Here is a 24,019-nt window from a genome sequence, read left to right on the forward strand (position 1 = left end):
TTTTGACCTGCCCAATGCCACTCAGTCTGAGATTAGACTAGAACCAGGGAATTTCCACGTAACTTGCAATGCTCTTTCTACCGTGGCTCAACTGTTTATTAGCAGAATCGCAAGTGAAATTAAGAATAAGAAAGATAGAAGAAGAAAAAAGAAGCATTGGATAATATACGATTGTTTTATTCGGAACTTGTTCCCATCAGGAATACTGACTGCACCTCCTTCCAAACATCTGGTGCTGTACGAAGTGCACAGAATAGTACCAGGTCAGGGAAGACAACCTCTGTTCTGAGAAACTCACAGCCCAAGTTGCTGTGATATGCAACAGTGCCTCTGATACTGAGACCACAGACTCATGGCCCACTTCTGTTTTTAGCCCACGTGGGAGACAATTCCATGAAACTCAAGACTCAACGACAGCTGTCAGCATCTTACTTTGAGGGTGCACTACACAGCTTTCTCTGCTTTGCCCCTGAGCCTCCTGCCAAACTCTGGGAGCTGGAGCTTGTTTGGCTGTTTCAGAGTCATGCAGAAGAGCTAGGGAATCAATAACCACAGTGGGGGATGGAATCTGGTGGGTAAATACTCCAGCTTCCTACTTTGCAGCTGGACAATTCCAGGAGGTGGTTGCATCCTTGTCTCCGATTTTGCTGCTTTTCCCAAGCTAAGACAAAAAGACAAAACTACACTCACAAAATTATAAAGGGTGTAGACTATAATACCGTAAAGCAGTATGACATGACATGTATATGGGAGATAAATAGAAAATAGATAACAGAGGAGTTGTAAGAAATGAGAATACATCACTGAAAACTGGGGTCATTGGAGTCAAGCCTTTAAGTGAGAATATGATTTCAATACATTCTTAAATGGAATCCAGGGCATGGGAATCCGTGGGAGGGAATTTTTCTAGGATTCTTACAAATCTCTGTTTTTCTTTGCTTTACTAAATGTCAGCCATTAACAGTGCTTGGGTCTCCAGTGGAAACTTTAATCACCAAGTGGCCACCATGAAATAGCAGCTTGTTGACTGCTAACGCTCTTTGAAACCCAAGTTGTCTCTATCTTTTTCTGTCTTTGATTGGGATATAATGTTATTAGGGTTGACCCCTTCTCCTTCAGGGATGATCATATAGCTCCATTCCCTGGTAGGGTATTTTTGAGCATAGTCAATGCCAGAGTTACTTATCTGAACTCCCAGGGACAAGCAGGATGGGAAAGCCAAGGCTGCTTTGTGAAGGAACTTGTCAGTCAAGGAGAAGTGCAAATGTCATGTGGTTGGCTTTTAAATCAAGACCAGATGGCAAACGGTATTTGGTGGTTTTTGATTATATTCCAGTTGTCTGATGCTCAGAAATCTCCCAAAAAGTGGAGATAACTTTTGCCACAGTGAAATTCTGGCGTTGGAGCTGGTTGCAGCATGAACAGGCTCTTGATTTTCATTGCAGAGAACCAGTTCTGCAGCCTGACTCACAGAAGAGGCAGTGAGGAAGGCCTGGAGGGAACAGGTGGTCCTCTCCGGGTAGTGATCAGGCTGGAGAAGGAGCAGGGTGGGGGACTTGGAGAGCAGCTTCATCCACTGTCCCTTGATTTTGCTTGAAGAAACTAGCTTTCTTTTCAAGGACTCATGTCTCTCTCACTCTTCATCAACTCAGTGCTGGAAAGGAAGAATAGCCTCAAAGGGTAAGCAAGAAGGAAGAAATTCAAAAGGCAGAGAAAATATCTGCACATCATGGAGAGGATAAACAAAATGTAAACCTTCAATAACAGGCACCCATAGGCAGATGAAAAGGGGCGAAGTTACAGCCCACCTCCCAAGTTACCACAGCTGCACGGCTGTGTGTTGAAAACACTTTCAAAGCTCCAAACATTAACTGTTTTGTTCTTTTCAAAGTTTATAACCTTTTCCCTTTTGCTCAGCTGTGTTCTAATGACAAATTATTTTTTTCTGTTAAAGAGGATCAGTTTTTGAGAACAGGATGTTTGTATTAAATATTAAATTGTCAAGGCTTCCTTCAGTCGAAGGTCCCAGCTTGGCTTCAGTTTTGATTGAAATAGACAAACCTACATTCCTACAGAGAGTACAAAGTATTTGTCAAATCTTGATAATGTAACCCAGCATAGGGCCAAGTACAGAATAATTGGTTAATGTCCGCCTCATTCTTTGAAGATAGAAAGTACTGTGTAGGTTCTAAGTGATACTGAAAGCTGAGCCAGCCCTGGAGGGGCTGATTCTTGGGGTCAGTAGACTAAGCTCTTCTCCTTGACTCTCAAGGAGCAAAGATATTGGTTCATGTGGATGACCTGGATTTTTGGTGGGAGCCACTTGGGTTCTAGAAATTGGCCTTCAGCTCTACCTACTCTCTTCTCATGTTTTCTCAGCAGTTTATTTATGGGTTAGCTGTGTTGTCTCTGGCCTTCAGAGACTGTGTAATGTCCTAGAGAGTGTCCTTCATTTCATGTGAAAGTATTCTGGGTTTAGGAGGTAGAACTTTGGAAAACTAGGCAAATGTGTCTTAGAACTTACCAGCTCTTTAGCAGGAAGTCAATAGGTGATTGCAAAAATGAGGGGAATATGGTGAAATCAGTCTTGGTGAAATTCATTCTTCCTCTTTAAGAGTCATAAAACAATTCAGTGTGTTGAATCCATTACAGTTTTTCAAGAAAACTGAAACCACTCAAAGTGGTTGATAGACTGTAATGTAGGAATTGAATCAGAGACTTATCAGAAAAACTGAAAATTAGGGAAGATGAGGCAGTCTACAGAGGAACAGTGCAGTATGCACGTGTGTCGGGCTGGAGGACAGAGAAGGGAGGTGATGTTTGCAGAGCCCAGAGGTTGCTCAGGGAAATGTGGATCCTGGGAGGAGAGCCTGCCTGGAGACACAGAGGTGATGCAACCTCTCTGGAGAAGCTGCTCAAAGCAGAACAAGGAGGAGAAATACCTGGGCTTCTTTTCTTTCTTTTTTTTCAGTTTCCTCATTTTTTAAAAATTACTTTTTATTGGAATATAGTTGCTATACAATGCTGTGTTAGTTTCTACTATACAGCAGAATGCATCAGCCTTACATACACATATATTCCCTCCCTTTTGGACTTCCTTCTTATTCAGGTCACCACAGAGCATTAGGTAGGATTCCCTGTGCTATACCATAGACGCGCATCAGTTATCTATTTTACACGTAGTATCAGTAGTGTATAGGTGTCGATTCCAGTCTCCCAATTCCTCCCACGCATCCTTCTCCCTCTTGGCATCCATATATATGTTCTCTCCATCTGCGTCTCTATTTCTCCTTTGCATATAAGATCACCTATTCCATTTTTCTAGATTCCACACATACCATTAATATACGATATTTGTTTTTCTTTTTCTGACTTCATTCTGTATGACATTCTCTAGGTCCATCCATGTCTCTGCAAATGACCCAACTCCATTCCTCTTTGTGACTGAGTAATATTCCACTGTATATACGTACCATATCTTCTTTATCCATTCATTTATCTATGGACATTTAGGTTGCATCCACATCCTGGCTATTGTAATAGTGCTGCAATGAACACTGGAGCTCATGTATCTTTTAGAATTATGATTTTCTTGGGCTTCTTCCTTTTTCCTGCCCTGGGCCCCTAAGAGAACACCTTCCCACTGCCCTAGCTTACTTGGAAAGCATATAGACAAGAGCATCTGGGAAATTTACCTTGCAGGGCCAGCCAGGTGCCACAGGACAGCAGGGTCAGGGTGGGGACAGATCTGAGGGTCAGGAGGCGAGTGCATAGCACATGTAGGGAGGTCTCAGGAAAGCTCTGCCACCCTGAGGTCTGTGGAGCGTCATCTGACTCAGAGCCAGCCACAGTTATTTGGCAACAGTGCTTTTAAAATGTGTATGATGTTTTAAAAACTCTCTTTGATCTTTTATGACCATCTTGTATGGACTTTCAAGAGGATTTCAAATTGCTAATCAAGGTAAGCTAACTTTTTGCAGTAGCATCTTGTTGCTTTCCCAATAAAGTTGATCAAAGAAGTGGAACAGAAAGTGAGCAGAGACAGGGACTTGTGGTTTCCCTAAGCGAGTGTCTTTCTCATCTTCATTCATGTTGTGGGGGCAGAGGCAGGCATGGAGGTTTGGGGGTCTGGTTAATGCTGGCCAGTGTGATCCTGGCAGAGGGAAAGTCCCCTGTAGGGAGCAGGATGTGCATATTGCAGCCCAGTCACATTGGCCAATGGATAGAGAGGAGACACCCGTCTCCAGAAAACCCCTAAGTGGACATAGTCCATGGAGCCTTTATTTTTGCAAACAGGTATCCTTGTCATGTGGGAAGTTACAGCCTAGAGTTTGTGCTATTAGCCTGATGAATCATGCCCTCCACCTAGAGTGGGAATTCCATTGCCCCACATTCTATATAGAGAAATGTACCCATCTTCCCTCTACACTGGATCTCCTGCCTCAATCCCTAGCCCCTTCTGTAGCCAGTATTTTTTAAAGTGGCTCACAGAAGTGAACATACATTCATCAATATATCATATAAGTTAATATATCTAAATTATATATAAACATATATATTTGAAGGATTATGTTTACCTCTGAAATTTTCATGTAGTATGCACATGTACATATGCATGTAAGTTTGTGTGCACTCACTTCTACTCCTGCTTACAAGTGAGATTATTACAAACTGCATTGTGGTCCTTAAGGGGAGACTTCAACCCACACCTTCTCTGCCACACACCTCAGCATCAGGACACCTTGAGGTCTTCTAAGCCATGCCTGGGCACTGGGCATTGATGCAGGGTGTTGGTGCTGAGTGCCAATGTTGCTTCAGAACAAAAGAAGAGACTTTTCAAAGTGGCATCGAGGAATAGCCATATCTCAGCACTACCCAAACTTTGGTCCCCAGTCTGGAAGATATGCTGTGGAGAGGCACGTCGGCCAGCAGACCCTGATGTCCAGTAGCCTGGCTGCTGCCGTGCCAGGTCTATGACTGGCAAGGGGATGCTACACGGCATCTGTTACCCAATCCTGAAAGCACTGCCTTTTCGTCTCTTATCTCTGCCTGGTCATACAATCCACATTTTCCATAAGGCTGGTCTCCGAAGCATAACACTAAATATGTAACACTAAATACATCTCCGACTTCAACAGCCGACGTGTGAAATGGAGACACTGATGATGAAATACTTGGTACTTTTCAGAGGAGGGCGTGGCTTTCTTCTTTTCTGAAGATCACTTTTCTTTTTTCTCTCTTTGGGTCTGGATAAAACCCTAGTACTTGAATCAGCTTCTTGATTCAAGGGTTTGCCTGGCTGCCTGAGAAGTCAATTGTCTTTGTCGCCTCCATCTTCAACTTCTGTATTAACCACAAATTCCCTTTCCCCAACTCTGGCCAACTGCTCCTGCTCCAGCCCTTTCCTGCCTCTCCTCAGTCAGCACGAACAAGAAAGTTTTCTCACTAATTGGTACAACTCTCCAGTCTCTTTTGGAGATGTATCAGTTTATCCCAAATTTCAGATAGAACTGTGAGCATATTTGCATGCACTGGTGGTTGGTTTTCTACAAATCGACTAGACAGGTTATCTCCAGAGATCCTTTTCTAGTCTCTAGATTAAGCATTCAACCCAATATGGTGAATGAAACAGATTAGATGGTGAGAGGGGATGGGAAGAAAAACCAGGCACGTGATTTTATGTAGTTGAGGAAATTATCTGCATTCCACCTGTAGTGAAAACCAAATGAAACTCTTTGGAGGTTACACAAATGGAATTTCCCTTCACTCTTACTTTGAATGGGGTATCTTTTGTATGCTGCTTTATCTCCTTTTGATTCCAGCTGGGATGGTAGCTGGAAGTACCAAAAACCACTACAGAGGCTGTGTTTGTGATATTGCCAGCCTGGCTGGAAACAGGAAATACCAAGACTCTTATAATAAATGCAGAGACTTCCAGCCTAATTTCACAGTCTCAGAAGTTTGAATAGAGGTTAGACTAGGCTGCAAATCTTGGGCGTACTTTTCAACAGAACTTCCGGTCTCCTGTGACCTGCCCTGTGTCAGAGAAGTGACTGCTAAACTCAGTCTTGGAAATCTCACTTCTGAGGTGGACACCTCCCAGCACCCTTTCACTTTTTGAATGGACCACGAATAGAAGAACTCTGGCTGTGGTGGATAGTGGGAAGGAAAGAGTACCACCTTGATAGCTCTCCAACGCCAGTTAGGAAACCATTTGCTGTGACTTAGATAAAGCCCTATTAGGAAAAGAGGGGAAGAATCCGAACAATTAGTGATAGTACTGACATTCCCTGGGAGCTTGGGAGAAGTGCAGACTCTCAGGCTCCAAACCACATCTCCTGAATCAGTGTCTGTGATTTTGTGAGGTATTTGAGGGATCTGTGTGTACACTGAAGGGAGACAACACTGGTTTGGAAGACTCCTGGATACTTCTTTGAAAATTCAGTGATTTCTACTTGGTAGGTGAATGATGAGTAGTTTTGATAGGTTGCCCTGTAGTTACACAAAACTGCCTATATTGTGTAGGTTGTATTCTAGTTTCTGTATGATCTGAAGACGCCCATGAAGCTTTCCTCCATTGAATTCTCCCAAATTCTTTTACATTCTAAGTGTCTGAATATGCGTGTGTTTTAGATTTCCCCCAATACTATGTAGCAAATTATAATACATTTTGTAGCTTAAAACAACACACCTTTATTGTCTCACAGTTTCTATGGGTCAGAAATCTGGATGTGTGTTAGCTGAGTCCTCTGCTCAGGATCTTATCAAGCTACAGTGAAGGTGTCAGCTGGCGCTGGGGTCTTCTCTGAAACTGAGGTTCCTCCTTGGAGCTCACTGACTGTGGGAAGAGTCTCTTTCTTGTGGTTGTGGGGCTTAAGTCTGTCTTGCCACCAGCTGTTGGCTGCAGACCCTCTCAGTGTTTGGACACTGCTCTCGGGTCTCTGCCATAGGGCCCTTTCCTTTCACAGCATGGCCGTTTGCTTCTCGGACAGCAGGAAAGCATCTGCTGCTGTTTCCTCCCTCATCTCTCATCCCCTTTCATCTATTTCAGCTGATTGGGGCAGGCCCACCTGAGATAATAACCCTTTTGATTAAGTCAAAGTCAACTGATAAGGATCTTAATTATTTGTAAACTCTCTTTTGTGTATAATGTAACATAATCATGAAAGTGATATTCCGTTATATTCCCAGGTTTTGTCTGCACTCAAGGGGGAGGAACTGTAGAGTATGTGTACCAGGGAATATTAGAGGCCATGTTAGAATTCTGCCTGTCATTAAACACACACATACACACTTAAGTAAATTATGTATACTTCAAACTTATGTACCTTCCAGGACTATGGGTAAAAGTTCTTTACAGTGAAGTTGTGTTTCCCAAACTTCATTGCTTCACTTAATACTTTTATTTTCACATATACATGAAAAAACTGTATTATTACTCTTTATATATCTTTTGCTTTGAATTGCTTACTTTACCCCTGAAAATTGTTCCAAAAAGGAAATTTTAATGTAATTAACATATTTTGAACGTGATTATTATTCATCATGAAATAGAAGGTGAAAAATATAAATTCAAGGGAAATAAAATATTATCAAATTAAGTCTATCAACCATGGCTGGAACTTGAAGTTTGTGCCTGATACTAACTTCTTTTTGATAAGAAGGAAGTGAAGCAGATGTTTAAAGAGGGATTAAGATGTCCTAGCTCCAATCAAGTTTTTTTTTTTTTTTTAACAAAATGAATTGTTGACATGAGTGTAAAAAAAATTATTTTCTCACAGTATGCTTCAGTGTTCTTGATGCTGTGTGAATGCCTTTAATTAAGGAAAGTCCCACACTTTGGGATACATTGGGCTTTCTGGTGGTCTTTATTAAAAGCAAAATGTCTTTTGCCCCAGGTGGAATTGCACATAAATTTATGTGTTCAGTATAGTTCAGTCACTCAGTCACTTTAGACTCTTTGTGACCCCATGGACTGCAGCACACTAGGTCTCCCTGTCCATCACCAAGTCCCGGAGTTTACTCAAACTCATGTCCATTGAGTTGGTGATGCCATCCAACCATCTCAACCTCTGTCGTCCTCTTCTCCTCCTGCCCTCAGTCTTTCCCAGCATCAGGATCTTTTCTGGTGAGTCAGTTCTTCCCTTCAGGTGCCCAAAGAAAGCATCAGTCTTTCCAATGAATATTCAGGACTGATCTCCTTTAGGATGGACTGGTTGGATCTCCTTGCAGTCCAAGGGACTCAAGACTGTTCTCCAACACCACAGTTCAAAAGCATTAATTCTTCAGTGCTCAGCTTTCTTTATGGTCCAACTCTCACATCCATACACAACTACTGGAAAAAATATGGCTTTACCTAGACGGACCTTTGTCAGTAAAGTAATGCCTCTGCTTTACAATATGCTGTCTAGGTTGGTCATAACTTTTCTTCCAAGGAGCAAGTGTCTTTTAATTTCATGGTTGAAGTCACCATCTGCAGTCATTTTGGAGCCCCCCAAAACAAAGTCTGTCACTGTTCCCATTGTTTCCCCATTTATTTGCCATGAAGTGATGGGACCAGATGTCATGGTCTTCGTTGTCTGAATGTTAAGTTTTAAGTGAACATTTTAACTCTCCTCTTCCACTTTCATCAAGAAGCTCTTTGCTTTCTGCCATAAGAGTGGTTGTCATCTGAGTATATGAGGTTATTGGGATTTCTCCTGGCAATCTTGATTAGAATCAAGAAGCTTGTGCTTCATCCAGCCCAACATTTCACATGATGTACTCTGCATAGAAGTTAAATAAGCAGGGTGACAATATCCAGCCTTGACATAATCCTTTCCCAATTTGGAAACAGTCTGTTGTTCTACATCCAGTTCTAACTGTTGCTTCTTGACCTGCATAGAGATTTCTCAGGAGGCAGGTCAGGTGGTCTGGTATTCCCATCTCTTTAAGAATTTTCCACAGTTTGTTGTGATACACATAGTTAAAGGCTTTAGCGTACTCAATGAAGTAGATGTTTTTCTGGAACTCTCTTCTTTTTTCTATGATCCAGCAGATGTTGGCAATTTGATCTCTGGTTCCTCTGCCTTTTCTAAGTCCAGCTTGAACATCTGGAAGTTCACAGTTCACATACTGTTGAAGCCTGGCTTAGATGATAATGAATATTACTGCATTACTTTGCTAGCATGTGAAATGAGTGCAATTGCGCGGTGGTTTGGGCCTTCTTTGCCATTACCTTTCTTTGGGATTGGAATGAAAACTGACCTTTTCCAGTCCTGTGGCCACTGCTGACTTTTCCAAATTTGTTGGCATATTGAGTGCAGCACTTTCACAGCCTCATCTCTTAGGATTTGAAATAGCTCAACTGGAATTCCATCACCTCCACTAGCTTTGTTTGTAGTGATACTTCCTAACGGTCACTTGACTTCACATTTCAGGGTGTCTGGCTCTAGGTGAGTGATCACACCATTGTGATTATCTGGGTCATGAAGAGCTCTTTTGTATAATTTTTCTGTGATTATTTGCCACCTCTTCTTCTCTGCTTCTTTTAGCTCCATACCATTTCTGTCCTTAATTGTGTCCATCTTTGCCTGAAATGTTCCTTTGGTGTCTCTAATTTTCTTGAAGAGATCTCTAGTCTTTTCTGTTCTATTGTTTTTCCTCTATTTCTTTGCATTGATCACTGAGGAAGTCTTTTTTTTTAATTTCTCCTTGCTATTCTTTGGAACTCTCCATTCAAATAGGTATATCTTTCCTTTTCTCCTTTGCCTTTAGCTTCTCTTCTTTTCTCAGGTCTTTTTAAGGCCTCCTCAGACAACCGTTTTGCCTTTTTATATTTCTTTTTCTTAGGGATGGTCTTGATCACTATCTCCTGTATAATGTGACAAACCTCCATCCATAGTTCATTAGGTACTCTTGTCTATCAGATCTAATCCCTTGAATCTATTTGTCACTTCCACTGTATAATTGTAAGGGATTTAATTTAGGTCATACATGAATGGTCTAGTGGTTTTCCCTACTTTCTTCAATTTAAGTCTGAATTTGGCAATAAGGAGTTCATCATCTGAGCCACAGTCAGCTCCCAGTCTTGTTTTTGCTGACTGTGTAGAGCTTCTCCATCTTTGGCTGCAAAGGATATAATCAATCTGATTTCGGTATTGATTACCTGATGATGTCCATATGTAAAGTCATCTCTTGTGTTGTTGGAAGAGGATGTTTTCTATGACAAGTGCGTTCTCTTGGCAAAACTCTATTAACCTTTTCCCTGATTCATTCTGTACTCCAAGGCCAAATTTGCCTGTTACTTCAGGTATCTTATTGACTCCCTACTTTTGCATTCCAGTCCCCTATAATGAAAAGGACAGCTGTTTTGGGTGTTATTTCTAGAAGGTCTTGTAGGTTTTCATAAAATGGTTCAACTTCAGTTTCTTCAGCATTACTGGTCAGGGCATACACTTGGATTACTGTGATATTGAATGGTTTGCCATGGAAATGAACAGATATCATCCTGTCATTTTTGAGATTGCACCAAAGTATTGTATTTTGGACTCTTTTATTGACTATGAGGGCTACTCCATTTCTTCTAAAGGATTCCCGCCCACAGTAGTAGATATAATGGTCATCTGAGTTAAATTCACCCATTCCAGTCCATTTTAGTTCACTGATTCTGAAAGTTTTGATATTCACTCTTGCCATCTCCTGTTTGACCACTTCCAATTTACCTTAATTCATGGACCTGACATTCCAGGTTCTATGCAATATTCTTACAGCATCGGACTTACTTCCATCACCAGTCACATCCACAACTGGGTGTTGTTTTTGCTTTGGCTCCATATCTTCATTCTTTCTGGAGTTATTTCTCCACTTTTCTCCAGTAGCATATGGGGCACCTCCCAACCTGGGGAGTTCCTCTTTCAGTGTCCTGTGTTTTTGCCTTTTCATACTGTTCATGGGGTTCTCAAGGCAAGAATACTGAAGTGTTTTGTCATTCCCTTCTCCAGTGGACCACGTTTTGTCCACTGTGTTACCTTACATAATGTGTTATTTATGTGTTACCTTACATAATTAACCTTTATTACCTCTTATATAAAATCTTCATGTTATTGTATTAAATATTCTGACAGCATCAGAAATAATTTCTCAGAACTTTTCTAGCTTCAGAGTTTAATGTTATATCCAATTAGTAATATTAGATATTGCAAAGAATTATTTTTTAAACATTCATGTCATTCTTTAAATTAAAAAAAAATGTATTTGGCTGTGTCTGGTGTTAGTTGTGGCACATGAGACCTTTAGTTACAACATGTGGGATCTAGTTCCCTGAGCAGGGATCAAACCTAGGCCCCCAGAATTGGAGTCTTAGCCAATGAACCACCAGGGAAATTCCTGCATAGAATTATTTATTAGATTGGCCAGCTTGCCACCTAGTAAGGAGTAGCCTCCTTGAAGTGTTGGGTTGAAGAAAAATATAAATATAAAGGAGAAATAAAAGGACTGTGCCCATCGGAGATATGCATGGTAACTCAGGGAAGAAAAGCATGTGTGGGGGTTGCATGGTGGTCAAAGGCAGTCCTAGATGCAATGCCTGATGATGGTGTACTTACCGTGGTAGCCTAGGTCGGTAAGTGGGTCAGCCTAGGAAGAAATAGACCAGGAAGAGTTGACCATCAAAAGACTGAGGAGGTATCAGAGACAAGCCACTTACATCACCTTTGCCTAAAGCAGAACCCGACATCCCACAACAGTCTGGGTACCTTTCATTTACCTCTTTCCATCATCACCAGATTATCCACCTTATTCTGACCCCTGTGGATCTCTGATTCCAACTGAGTTGCTCAACAGCAGGCTTCAGGAGGAGATGGGAAAACTAGAGAGTGATGATGAGAGTGCTATTCCCCTGGCTCCCTCCCTGCCCTCAACCATGGGTCAATTGATCCTGTCATGGAAGACCCCAGCTCTCTCCTACAGAAATCCTTCAGTATTCCAGCAACTGCCTCTAAATTGTGCTCATTCTGGTTTAGGAGCCCCAAACAGGCTCTCCTTCTTGTCATTTCTTGTTAGTGTCCTACACTTCACCTGCCCGTGGTAAACAGCCCCGCCTTAACCTTTCTTCAGTTTGTGCAGGCCATCTTTTCCCTTCCAGGGTCCACTGATACTTACACCATCAGTCAATTCAACCAGTATCTATTTTGGAATATTCCAAGCCTACAACTAAAGGACATGGCTTCCTGCTAAGATTAACTTTTCCCACCTTGGTTTGTGAAATTGGATATACACAATGCTTCTTCTTAAAGGTCACCCTCATACAGCAACACTGTCTGAGTACTCTCTCCATACCACAGACTTGAGCTGTACATGGAAAAGTACTTGAAAATAATAATTTATTATGCTTTTTCACTTTAAGAAAATCTATCTTCTGAAGGTATAAGTAGAACCTGTGCCTAAAAAGCACTGCTGCTGCTGCTACTGCTAAGTCACTTCAGTCGTGTCTGATTTTGTGCAACCCCATAGATGGAAGCCCATGAGGCTCCCCCGTCCCTGGGATTCTCCAGGCAAGAACACTGGAGTGGGTTGCCATTTCCTTCTCCAATTAAATTTGTTTTTAATTTAATCTCAAAATGACAGAAATGCTTTTGAATTTGGGATTACAGTATGACAACTCCTTCCTCATATGGTTATAAAGACTTGACTTGAAATGAGACACTTAGACCTATTGAAGCTTCTCAATTTAGTCTATGAAAGGGATCAAAGTTGTGCATATAAGGCTGAGACAGGACGCTGAGTGTCTCTTAAAGGAGAGAAAAAAGAGGCTAGATGTCAATTATTCTAGAATTCAATGGTTTCAGTTTCAAACAGAATACCAATTGAACATTTTAAAAAATCAACAATTATCATTTGATTCCAACACAGGATTAGGTAGGATGGTCCTGAATTTGAAGGTAAAGAGACATGGATATATATTTAAGGAAACAACACTAAACTGGCCATGTTTTATTCTTGTACTTCTTTACTGTCAAGAAGAAACTCACTCTATTTTGTGACTCAGACTTTCTTCAGCCAAACTAGGCTTAGAGATTCAACAGGGACATTTCAACCAGAAAATTTGATGACAGTTATCCTTTGTGTCTGTAACTAGGTTGAAAAAGTGTGAACAGATGATCATAAGTGCCTTTGTACATAAATACTAAGCAGTCTAGACTTGTGTCAACATCTCCTCTTTGAGGGGTTTGTCTTCCTCATAAGAACAATGATCGTTCTGCATTTATTGAGTGTAAGAGTTGAGTAAATGTGGCTATGAACCACTGGTGCTATGAGAAATGACTGCAAGTGATTTATAGATAACCCAATATACCCAATATATAACACCCAGATAATCATGATGGTGTGATCACCAACCTAGAGACAGATATTCTGGAATGCGAAGTCAAGTGGGCCTTAGGAAGCATCACTACAAACAAAGCTAGTAGAGGTGATAGAATTCCAGTTGAGCTATTTCAAATCCTAAAGATGATGCTATTAAAGTGCTGCACTCAATATGCCAGCAAATTTGGAAAACTCAGCAGTGGCCACAGGACTGGAAAAGCTCAGTTTCCATTCCAATTCCAAAGAAAGGCAATGCCAAGGAATGCTCAACTACTGCACAATTGCACTCATCTCACATGCTAGCAAAGTAATGCTCAAAATTCTCCAAGCCAGGCTTCAACAGTACGTGAACCATGAACTTCCAGATGTTCAAGCTGGATTTAGAAGGCAGAGGAACCAGAGATCAAATTGCCAACATCTGTTGGAGCATCAAAAAAGCAAAAGTTCCAGAAAAATATCTACTTCTGTTTTATTGACTATGCCAAAACTTTTAATTGTGTGGACCACAACAAACTGTGGAAAATTCTTAAAGAGATGGGAATACCAGATGGCCTGACCTGCCTCTTGAGAAATGTGTATGCAGGTCAGGAAGCAACAGTTAGAACTGAACATGGAACAACAGACTGGTTCCAAATTGGGAAAGGAGTACATCAAGGCTGTATATTGTCACCCTGCTTATTTAACTTATATTCAGAGTACATCATGAGAAATACCGGGCTGGATGAAGCACAAGCTGGAACCAAGTTTGCCGGGAGAAATATCAATAACCTCAGATATGCAGATGACACCACCCTTATGGCAGAAAGCAAAGAACTAAAGAGCTTCTTGATGAAAATGAAAGGAGAGTGAAGAAGTTGGCTTAAAATTCAACATTCAGAAAACAAAGATCATAGCATTCAGTCCCTCACTTTATGGGAAATAGATGGGGAAACAGTGGAAACAGTGACCGACTTTATTTTCTTGGGCTCCAAAATCACTGCAGATGGTGACTGCAGCCATGAAATTAAGACACTTGCTCCTTGGAAGGAAAATTATGACCAACCTAGATAGCATATTCAAAAGCAGAGACATTACTTTGCCAACAAAGGTCCATCTAGTCAAAGCTATGGTTTTTCCAGTAGTCATGTATGGATGTGAGAGTTGGACTGTGAAGAAAGCTGAGTGCCAAAGAATTGATGCTTTTGAACTGTGGTGTTGGAGAAGACTGTTGAGAGTCCCTTGAACTGCAAAGAGATCCAACCAGTCCATCCTAAAGGAAATCAGTGCTGAATATTCATTGGAAGGACTGATGTTGAAGCTGAAACTCCAATACTTTGGCCAACTGATGCAAAGAGCTGACTCATTTGAAAAGACCCTAATTCTGGGAAAGATTGAAGGCAGGAGGAGAAGGGGACAACAGAGAATGAGATGGTTGGATAGCATAGCAACTCAATGGACATAAATTTAAGCAAGCTCTGGGACTTGGTGAACGACAGAGAAGTCTGGCGTGCTGCAGTCCATGGGGTCAAAAAGAGTTGGACACTACTGAACGGACTGAGCAACTGAACTGAACTGAATATATAACACATTTTGTAATAATTTTCCCCTTAAATAATCTTTAAGACCTTCAGATTTTTTAAGGAGTTGGTCTCAGTTTGTTGACAACACATATTGTCGATTCTAACACACACAAATTTGGGGTGAATCATAATTTGGTGCATCTCAGATTGTCAGCCGTGGCAGTAAGAAGTAGTTAGATTGCCATTGCATGTTTGAACTTCAATTTGTTATTCTTCATATTGTCACTTCTATGTGTAAGTAGGTATAAAATAATCTATAAATAAACATAAAATATAGATGCCAAGTGAAAAGGGAGCATTGTGTCATAGTTTAATTGGTAGCAGTTTCTTTTTCTTTGTATAACATCATTCAATGACATGTCCTACCTTCAGTGACATTTTGAGGATAACCAGCTTGTGGTTATCTGTGTATTTCCTTCCTCTGGTCTTCTCTTATCTAGAATGTTCTTTCCTCTGCTATATACTTACATTATACTCATTCTCCAGGGCCTACAGTGAGCATCAAAACCACCAGTGTCTCCCAGTGCCCATAACCTTGAGCAAACAATTCAGCCCTCCCCTAGTTATAGTCTTATAATGGACAACTATTTTTGCTAATTTAGTTTTGTCAGGGACAAGCCATTTTTCTCCCCTGGGTCCAAGGTCCCCTATTTGGCATTAAAGGTTATAGCATCAGGTGTTCCATCTATTACACCAGGCTCCTCTGTCCATGGAGATTTCCAGGAAGAATACTGGAGTGGGTTGCCATGCCCTTCTCCTGGGATCTTCCCAACCTGGGGATCGAACCTGGGTCTCCTGCCCTGCAGGCAGTTTCTTTACCGTCTGAGCCACCAGGGAAGCCTTATCTATTACACAGTCATGTTTTAAGATTAAATGCTAAAAATCTGATAGGATCTCCTTTGGTTTAAGGACCAGATATCTTATTCCTCAGTCTTTGTCTACTGTTGTTGTTGTTCAGTCAACCAATTGTGTCTGACCCTTTGTGACCCCATGAATACAGCACACCAGGCCTCCCTATTCCTCACCATCTCCCAAAGTTTGCCCAAGTTCATGTCCGTTGCATCAGTGATGCCATGCAGCCATCTCATCCTCTGACACCCTCTTCTCCATGTTTGTCTGTAGAACTACAAAATCTTGCAAACCAGTTGGAGAAGACTTCACCAGGGCCTTAAGCAGAGTCCCTTGGCTCACTTGTGGTTTTATCTGCTCGTTCCCCACCTCTGTGGGCTTTGGTTTTTGCACCTTGATTGTCAGAGTCTTGCCTGGTTACAACACTCAATGCAGCCCATACCCCATATCTGATGGGTGTGGGAGGTTGAAAGCTCATCTCCCTCCTCGGGGAAGTGATAAATCTAGGGTTTGAATAGAGTACTTTGCCTCTAAATCCAGGGTTCTTCTCTCTGATTTCTCTTTGTGAATCCAAGATACTCTTGTACACTCTTGCTTGGTGGGTTTTGAAAGTGTCAGTCATTTGTTGAAGAATCTTTTAATATTAATTTTCTACATGTAAGCAAAGCTGCATAAAAATGTTGAATACATTTAGTTTGCTTTTAAACCCTGCTTCAGTTTCCTGGGAGAAATATGAGTTTGATTAGTTCCTAGTGCATGTAATTTCTGAGTTGATTTAGAAGTCAAAGGTTTTAGACAAACCAGGTCTTGGCATCAGAGCGGCCAGAAGTCCCATTGTACTGATGGCTGAGGATGACAATGGCAAAAACCCACTCATGGGCTTTTTGATAAACCCTTCACATCAAGGGTAATATTTCAGAAGGGTAAGACAGCTAGCAAAAGGTATAAGAAATAGCCTTCAAAGTTGGAGCCACTAATCCCCAAGCCAGATATTATATCTCTTGATATATTCAAGTCCAAGAGTAGCATTGAGCTGTGGATGGAACAATAAGGGGTTTTCCCATGATGTCAGCTTCATCACAGGGACTGCTTCTTCAGTAAGAGAGGCAGAAAGTTTGGCCAATTGTGTCCTCTTGCCAACTGAGTCCAGGTTTTTAGTTTCTTGATGCCATAGCCAGTACAGTAGTTTAATGCCTGTAAAGTGTCAAAAAGTACAAAAGCATCGAGACTTCTACATTGATCTTAAAACACTCAGGCTTAGTGTAATTTATATTTGCCCTGACCAATTTAGCACTCCTCTGGGATGGATCACTTAATTAGAAGAATAAAAAAAGGCTGTTGTTTGATGTACATGTCTTAATTATTTCCAAGTGGCAGAATTGATTCCCCCTGTTATGAATTTGCCTCCATTTGTGAGACTAATGAAGCACCATTAAAGGGAATGGAAGGTCAGAGGTCACCCTTTCTTTACATTTAATGTCTTCAAGCTGATAGATTATTTATGAGGGTTATTATGCCTGGGTAATGTTCCCAGTTTTACAGAAGTGCTATATCGATATGTAACAATGAGATACCACCCATATCAACTTCACTTGAGCTCCAGATGTCAACTGGAAAGAAATGGATTGGGAATATGATTCATTGCTGTGAATATTGGCAGTACTCAACATGGCTTTTATAATTTCGGAAACAGCTATTTGGCTAACATGAGCCATGAAGCTTATTCTTCCCCAATGTTGTAGACGGTTCTTTGTGTCCCTAAAGGGAAAAATAGTGCTTATTTACCAATAGCACTCATAAGTTGGATTCTGAGCAGTGCTTTCTTTTTTAATCCCATGTAAAATTTCAACCCAAAATATATATTCCCCAAGAACATGCAAGTGTGGAACACAGTGGTATAGAAGGGTTAAAAGTTTGTGTTCCTAAACTAGATTTTCTGGGCTCCAATATAATCTCTGTGATCTATAATTTGTGTGATCTTGGACAAGGTCTGTAACATCCCTGTACCTCAGTTTCCTCATCTGCAAAATGGGCATGAGGCAACATTGAGAATGAAATGAATAATTCCATGCAAAAATGCTTAGAATAGTCTCTGGCACACATGAAGGATTCAGTAAGTGTTAGCAGTCTTTAGGATAAACATGCTAACTTGACCACATCAGTTTGATTAAATCACGTTAAATCTGCCCCACAGTTTAATTCCTGGGCTGGCCCAGGACATTGATCCTCTGGTGGATTATCTGTTTGATTGCTTCGCTCCAGCTTTCCCTCAGCTCCATACTCTGCTGCCTTCTCTCCCTGTGCCCTAGGATTCCCGTTGCCTCTTCTGAGGGGCGGGTGATTTGTTATAGGCCAGTTCTCATCAGGACAGGAAACGGAAACTCACTGTGTGTGTTTGTATGTGTGCAAGAGCCTGTGGTGGGGTAGAGGTTAGACCATAGGTTTTGGAGTCAGTTGGATCAGGTTTGTTGTTTATAGTTTGGGGCTTCATAATGACTAAGTGACTAACGTTTTCACTTTCATAACTAGGAATCACTCAGAATCACTTCCTCATCCTGAGCCTCAAATGCTCACCTCTAAAATGGGTACAATACCTAAAGTAATTATGAGAATTAAAAGAAAAAAGTGGCATAATTCTGGGCACGTGGGAAGTCTTTAATAAATGCTAGCTATTATATTTACATATCCATCCACACCAAATGCACAGTCACCAGCAAATACCAAAGCCCTTACAATATAGTTTGTTACCTTTCACAGATTTATTGATAGATAATTTAACATTTAAAAATCTGTCCTTTTGTTTTCTAATCAAAGCTGTGTTTCAGTTGCCCTTGTCAGTTTTTAAATGGGCAATTTCACTGAATTATGCAAATGGCGGTGGTGGTTTAGTCGCTAAGTCATGTCCGACTCTTGTGACCCCCTGTAGCCCGCCAGGCTCCTCTGTCAATGGGATTTTCCAGGCAACAATACTGGAGTGGGTCGCCATTTCCTTCTCCAAAATTATGTAAATACTAAGGGATAAATTTTACCTCTGCCGTGTGCTGGGGATTCAGACAGTTCCAGTCTTCATTTGATCAACTGTCTTTTGCAGAAAGTCCACGGGTTTGCTCTCATTTGTTTAGATGGTTGGTGAAACGGTATTCTTCATGATGGATAAAAGGGTGGACATGTTCCAGAGACAGATGGCAAGGGCTGGGCCCTCATGAATTTGTTATTGCTGTCATTGAAATGACAATTGGGCCTTGTCCTCCACTGCTGGAGGATAAATGAGGGGCTTTGCTTTGAAAGTGTGGAGCTGGGCAAGTCTTCCAAAAGGTGAAATGCTGGGCGGGGATGCAGGACCAGGACTTCACAGTCCTATGTGTGGCTATGGCTGATCCCAGTCAGGCTAATGCTGGTATTCACAGCTGCAAGAAATGGGAGGGAAGAGAAGCAAAGGGGCCCAGTAGACCCCCAGCTTTGATTCTTTTAAAAACCTGAGTACATCTGAGAGAGCAGCATCTCCCTGCCGTCTATTCCATGGGACCTGAGGCAGGCTTGCCACCTCCTGAGTTCCCGACAGCGCAGTTTTTGAGGGACACCTTCATAGGTTTCAAACCCATCCCTGAATATTCCTATGTTGTACTTTGAGGGCTGCATTGGAGTTCCTGCTGGGACTCAATGGTATTTTCCCTAAAATATCCTGAGATGGATCAAGCATTTTGTAGTGATGATGGTTCAATCTCATGTGACAAGTTTCTTCCCAGATGACATGTCTTTAAACAATAACAGCTAAAATGCACTGAGTGCTTACTATGCAGCAGGTTAAACATCTAAGATTTATTATCACACTTGGCCTTCAGAGCAACCTTGAGAAGGAGGCGTTCCCCTTGTTCTCATTTTACAGATGAGGAATTAGAGCTTACAGGGAGGGAGTTTCGTGTACGTCTCAGAGCTGGAGAAGAGTAGTCATACTGAGATCTTGGGTGACTTATTTTATCATCCAAGTGGGACATTCTTGAGAATGACAAGGGGTGCTGTGGTACACCAGGGCAATAGTCAGAGTCCAGGACCATTCATGCAAACTGAGACACAAGCTTTCAACCACCACCTATATTAACTCTGTGTGTGTGTGTGTGTGTGTATTTAATGCATTTGTTTTTAATAAATCAACTGGGGCAAGTGATTAAAGATGAGTTTTCCAGGCACTTTTTGCTAGGTTGGAAAATGAACAGTTTGGGGCTAGGGAAGCCTTTGAATGCTCCTCAAATGCATGCATAAGGTATATAGTTTATAGGTCTGATTGGGTGCTCTTTCTTCTTGTTTTTCTTTTATTTGACACACTACCTTTGGACCTGCATTTCAACTCCCAAGGATCTTTTCCCAAATCAACATTGTGCTTCAACATTGAAGCGAGGCCAGCAGCTTCACTTTCTCCTGAATACCTGTTAAGCACCTTTGTCAACAATAATCCTGTCAGTGAGATAAATCAGATAAACCTTTAATGTTCTCATAGGCAAGACGGCTTTGAATTTAGTTCTCAAGGAAGAAGACCTGGGGAAAATCACCTGAATTCAAAATTGCTTAATAGTAAGTTTCAGGCTATGAAGGCAAAAAAAAAAAGTCAGAATAGAAAGTATTCTGAGCTTCTTCATAGAACATGTTTCAGAACACAGAAGACAGGACCGGCCCAATTGTGCCAAATACCGATAAGCAATGGGTTTCAGTTAAATATTCATGAAAAGGATGTTTGTTTTCCATGGGGTACAGTGGTCTGCTCTGTTTGGGTTAGGCTGTATCATTCACACATTTTGGGAATCAACACTGATGACCCTAAAATAGATTATCTGGGACTGGTGTATTGATAGCCTCTGCAAACTTTGGTTGGACAGTGCTGCTAAAGAGAAAGTTATTTGGACTTCAAGCCTTGAAGGGCCTGTTTGTTTGTACAAGGTACCACCAGATGGACCTTTGTGGGGAAAACCTGCCAGAGTATGGATGTTCTGGTCTCTGAGCAAACTAAATGAGGGGGCTGCTGGCTGACTCCATGAGTACATGGTCTAGTTTGGAGAATATTTTAATCAGTAGGTTGTGACCAAGGCAGCCTTACAGTAGCCCAAATCTCTCATTGCTTTCATCTGTAAAGACCAGAGGTCACACCTGATCACTAAGGGAGGAATGCAGCCTGTGATTATGTATTGTTTGACCTTTCCAGTGTTCATCTTCATTATATTTTTCGAATATGTGAACTAGTTAACACACTGTAGTCAGCAGATTTTGTATAAATATTAGGATTTTTGGATTCCTAAAGATATTGAAAGTTCTAATGACAATTGTCTAATTGTCATAATCACTACATCTGCGTGGATAGGAAGTAGCTTCTCTAGTTCCCTATCTGGTCCTTCCCAACAGGTCTGCTTCACTTACCTTGAGGACACAGAGTCTGCTGTCCCTTGGACAGGGCTTTATACTTTTGTTTTGCTGCTCTGTGTAGCATATGGGATCTTAACTCTGCAACCAAGGATAAGACTCACACCCCCTGCATTGGGAGCTCAGAGTCATAACCACTTCCCACAGGGAAGTCTGTATACTTCGAAGTTACTTCTCTGTGTTTTTATCTCATAGACCCCTTCCCTTTGAAGTAAGCAAAGCATGCATTATTTTTCCTAATATACTTCAACAAAAAGAAAATGAGACCTAGAAAGACTAAATGACATGGACAGACTTATCCAGAATCTTACTGGGGGAGTCAAGACCAGACGCCAAGCCTTCCACTCTGTAGCATCTCCACTGCTGACTCACCCAGGACTGTTCTGATTCACGGGCCAGTGTTAGTTTGTGCCTTAGACAGACCACCACCCTATTCTATTCAAGAACACACATGCCAGGTACCCCAGTTTTCTCTTATAGGTTTTGTCTTTGGAGGGCTGTAGCCTGGAAAATAGAATTGAACAATCCTGCAAACCTTTTTCTTCTTCTCTTCCTTCCTCCCCGTTCCTCTTCTTCTTCCTCTTCTTTCTCCTCCTCATTTTTCTCCTTTCTCCTCTTCTTTGGTTACCACCCTCTCACCCTTCTCTTTCTTCTGTCTTTTTCTCTAATACTTCTTCTTTCTTTTTTTTTTTTTTTTTTCTTTCACTTCCATCTACTTGTATCACATTTGGCCAAAAGCTTTCTTTCTAGTGACCCTGTAGGAATTAAAAGGTGAAACCCTCTCTGGACACATTTCAGTCCCAGGATCAGGCATGGGTTGCAGTCCTCCAGAAGCTGGTCCTGAGACAAGAATGGAAATCAAAGTAGTTTTTTATTGGGAGTGGAGTGATTTTAAGAAACACCAGTAAGGACATGGAGAAGTGAGACAAAAGAGGGAAGAAAAGCAATAAATGGTGTGTCATCTAGCAAATGACTGTGGAAATTCATCCACCTGGAGAAGCAAGGAGTGAAAACAGTTCAGAACACGTGTCTCAGAGTTGCCTGCTCAAGGGGCAAGGGTGCTGGCGGCCACTCCTGCGGGTCACTGAGAGGTGCTTTTTTGGGTTGGACATTAATCCCTGCGTTTCTAGCTTGAACAACCCAGAGCTGTTCAATATCACCTAGGAAGATTGAGAGAAATTTACATCAAACCCAAAGTTGAGTTTCTTGGCAGTCAATGAAATCTCTGATAGCAAACGATTACACTTTATAGTCCTTTCCATGTATTGAAAGTGCAAGGGGACCTATGATGGTGAAAGAGTTAAGAACTATAGTTCTAAAATTTACAGATCAAATTCCAGTATGTTTGTTACATTTTTACTTGCAAATTTGATATTATTCAATGTAGCCATTTTGGGGGTCATTTTCATGGATTCTTTTGTTTGTGTTTTCCATTTTATCCAATTTCTATGTAACTATTTCTACTGAACATTTTTTAAGTATTCTGGCTTCAAGGTATAAAAAAATAGCACAGATTTTGTTTAAATTGGAGGATAATTGCTTTACAGTGTTGTGTTGTTTTCTGCTTTACAACAATGTGAGTCAGCTGTAAGTACACATGTAACCCCTCCATTTTGAACCTCCCTCCCATCACCCCCCATCCCAGCCCTCTAGGTTATCACCAAGCCCTAGGCTCAGCTCCTTGCGCTCTATAGCATGTTCTTGTTAGCTATCTATTTTACACATGGTAATGTATATGTGCTTCCCTTGTGGCTCAGCTGGTAGAGAATCTGCCTGCAATGTGGGAGACCTGGGTTCTATCCCTGGGTTGGGAAGATCCCCTGGAGAAGGGAGAGGCTACCCACTCTAGTATTCTGGCCTGGAGAATTCCATGGACTGTACAGTCCATGGGATCACAAAGAGTTGGACAGGACTACTCTCTCTATTTGTCCCACCCTCTCCCTCTCCTCCCCACACTGTGTCTGCAAGTCTGTTCTTTATGTTATAGCACAGATTATTGAAATTTATTTTTTGTTGTTGTTGTTTGTGTGTTTCTTTTTACATCAGTGGGGTTTTCACATATGAATATTTGGAATTAAATTGACTTATTATTTTATATATTTATATATCTTTAACCATATAGTTTTCAATGATTTTATATATATATATATGTAAAAGTCCATGTGTGTGTGTTAGTCATGCAGTCATATTTGACTCATTGCAACTCCATGGCCTGTAGCCCACCAGTCTCCAGTGTCCACGAAATTCTCCAGGCAAGAATACTGGCGTAGGTAGCCAGTCCTTTCTCCAGGGGATCTTCCCAATCCAGGGATCAAACCTGGGTCTCCCCCACTGCAGGCAGATTCTTTACCATCTGAGCCGTCAAGGAAGCCCAGCCATCAGGAAAGTTCAAAATGAAAGTGAAAGTCCAATTCTTTGTGACCCATGGACTATATATAGCCTTGCAGGCTAGGAAGGCAAAAGAGTTGGACACGACTGAGTGACTAACACTTGCACTTTCATACACACGTGTGTGTATGTGTTATATATATATGTGTGTGTGTGTGTGTGTATCTCACACACAAAAAACTTTATTTTTCTACTTAGTTTTGGAGGTAAATCAATGATACTTATTTAATTTCCATTCACTGATACACTTATCTCTCTTATCTTTCTGTTTCTTTCTCCACATACACACACACATACACATACCATGATTGAACATGATTTTCATAGAAATTAAGAACACATATCCACTTTTTACTCATCATATTACAAATCTGGCTTTTAGAGAGGAAGTGGATAAGTGGGTGTTCAAATCTCTGGATCTGTATCTAGTGACTGATTGAAAGATCAGGAGAAAAACAGGGTGAAAAAGC

Source organism: Bos indicus, chromosome 13 (assembly GCF_029378745.1).
Source record: "Bos indicus isolate NIAB-ARS_2022 breed Sahiwal x Tharparkar chromosome 13, NIAB-ARS_B.indTharparkar_mat_pri_1.0, whole genome shotgun sequence".
Lineage (NCBI taxonomy): Eukaryota > Metazoa > Chordata > Mammalia > Artiodactyla > Bovidae > Bos > Bos indicus.